The sequence below is a fragment of the Myxocyprinus asiaticus genome, chromosome 22 (assembly GCF_019703515.2).
Source record: "Myxocyprinus asiaticus isolate MX2 ecotype Aquarium Trade chromosome 22, UBuf_Myxa_2, whole genome shotgun sequence".
Taxonomy (NCBI): Eukaryota; Metazoa; Chordata; class Actinopteri; order Cypriniformes; family Catostomidae; genus Myxocyprinus; species Myxocyprinus asiaticus.
The window spans coordinates 405001-407500 of NC_059365.1; the positions used below are offsets into that span (position 1 = coordinate 405001).

At 36.0% G+C, this 2500-nt stretch overlaps 2 protein-coding genes across 3 annotated transcripts in view; one reads left to right on the top strand and one right to left on the bottom strand.

The window, feature by feature from the left end:
* Nucleotides 1-1090: 1090 nt before the first annotated feature.
* Nucleotides 1091-2500, top strand: part of nudt6 (nudix (nucleoside diphosphate linked moiety X)-type motif 6) — a 930254-nt gene continuing 928844 nt past the window's right edge. The window contains exon 1 of the mRNA XM_051649399.1: nucleotides 1091-1170. The gene's annotated coding sequence lies outside the window, so the exon portion shown is untranslated. The remainder of the gene's footprint in view (nucleotides 1171-2500) is intronic.
* The window catches only part of LOC127412752 (WD repeat-containing protein 1-A-like), a 14900-nt gene continuing 14828 nt past the window's right edge, over nucleotides 2429-2500 (bottom strand). For both annotated transcript variants that reach the window (XM_051649367.1, XM_051649366.1), the window contains exon 15: nucleotides 2429-2500. This exon is cut by the window's right edge and continues 985 nt beyond it. The gene's annotated coding sequence lies outside the window, so the exon portion shown is untranslated.

A 2500-nucleotide genomic window follows, 5' to 3' on the forward strand; every position in this document is an offset into this window, starting at 1 on the left:
ATCTTTAATCACATTACAATATCAATCAAATGTATGCCAGTTTTGCAACTACTAGGTGCCGTTGCACACAGCAGACAAGAACATTTCCAAATTTTAAGTTCAAAGCCCAAACTACACGGCACACAAGAACATAGCTGAACACATTTAAGCAGCCCATCACAGCCTATCAGTGTAATGCCTTGATCTGCAGTTCTATAATTTCACATGATTCATCACTTCTTTCTTCAGTTTTGACTCAGTCTTTCATTGATCATAAATAAACAGTCACACCAGATCACACATATGAACTTTACAAATGTAAACATTCATTTATACAGTATAAGATATTTCTATCACTGTCAGAGAAACAGAAAACCTTCATTACCATGATCATCTGTCATAAATCTGAAAAGAAGAACACAATCATTTCTGTCATCATCAGTCATCATAATAACAGAAAACACACACAAGAACAAACACACGTGACGTGTGTGTGTGTCTACAACAGTGATCTGTCATTCATTCAGTTCTCTGTATTTACTGTTTTATGATGGAACAAATTACATTAATCAAATACTTATCAGTCCTATATATATTCATCATGTTTAATCAGTTATTTCATTGTCTGATTACTGCAACTCAACACAGCAATAAAACAATGAAACAGAGATGAGATCTCTCTCACACACACACACACACACACTCACACACACACACACACATACACACACAGTGGTTTCAGTGTTGTGTAATCTGAACTAGTGTTGTTTTCTGACATCACCTCCTGATAAACTGAAGAGTCGTTTGAAAATTGCATCATTACAGAGATGATTACAGCTGATCTTAAGAGTATGAAGAAACTATCTAGAGCTTTAATTTGACTGAAACACTAATAATGTACAGAAGAAACAGATCGCCATTAATGATGAATGAGACACCTTATCCACAGAGAGAGAAATAAACCTATCGAGAATTTAGCATATTTTAGGACGATTACAATTTCTTTGTGTGCCATTATTTTCATGACAATTAAGAATATTTGTGTTGGGGTCTGGGTATCTCAGCGAGTACTGACGCTGACTATCACACCTGGAGTCATGAGTTTGAATCCAGGGTGTGCTGAGTGACTCCAGCCAGGTCTCCTAAGCAACCAAATTGGCCCGGTTGCTAGGGAGGGTAGAGTCACATGGGGTAACCTCCTCGTGGTCGTGATTAGTGGTTCTCGCTCTCAATGGGGCGTGTGGTAAGTTGTGCGTGGATCGTGGAGAGTAGCATGAGCCTCCACATGCTGTGAGTCTCCGCGGTGTCATGCACAACGAGTCACGTGATAAGATGCACGGATTGACGGTCTCAGAAGCGGAGGCGACTGAGACTAAGTAGTGGGAACTGGGCATTCCAAATTGGGGAGAAAAGAATATTTGTGTTGTAATACCTTTATGCTTGTTTAAATCATTAAAAAAACATTGCATTATTGTAATGAGTATCGCCCACTGTCAATACTTTTAGATATCTTAAATTGTAAAAAAAAAAAAAAAGTTACTCAAATTGTTTACTATTCTTACTAGTTTTAATTAAGTTACCGTTACTCTTTAAACCCTAAAGTTGTCATTAATAAAAACATTTAAGTGGTCCTAATTAAACAGTACTTGAAATTTTACATTTTGGAATCAGTACTCAAATGTATACGTTCTTTAAACTCTGGCTTTGAGTAATACTAACTCAAAATGATCAAGTATACAATTTCCACACTTGTGCTTGAATATATGATGGCTGTTTGGTCAAGACAAGGGAACTTGTGTAGAAATATAATAATTGTTATTGTGGTGGTGAACTGGTAATCAGAAGGTTGCTGGTCCACCATTGTGTCCTTGAGTAACACACTTAACTCCAGGTTGCTCCGGAGAATTGTCCCTGTAATAAGGGCACTGTAAGTCACTTTGGATAAAAGCATCTGCCAAATGCATAAATGTAATGGTCATTGTCGTTGTTTTGTTGTTGCTGGTTGATAGTTGTGATCTGTGTAAAGTCACCATGAGGGTGATTACTGTTACCTCTGCCTGTTAAATGTAAGTAAATCTTCTTTACTCAATTGTACTTTACATAAGTGCAGATTTATTTACATTAAGAAGTACTGAGAATCCAATGTGCCGCAAGACATAATTTCCCTTATAAAGACGTGCTATAACTCAATTTAAATAATTAAATAAAAATGAAGATACTTCAATCACAGAGGAGTTAAGCTGACCTGTAATTGTTACATTATGTTTACTTAGATTTTTTAAGTTTGCTAGCTTTTCTAAGTAAAGGTCAACTTACTGATTTATCAGTGTACAGAAATGAGAATTTGAGGGGAAATGTGTGTTATTGTCATGAACAAACTATATGAAGAAATATGAACTGGACATGTTTTTGTGAGATTCACCTGAGATACAAACTGAATAAGAGAAAGTGCGTAAAAAGTGTTTTATTCTCATTATTAATACAATTATGAATCACATCCACCCAATGAAAAATGTACGAG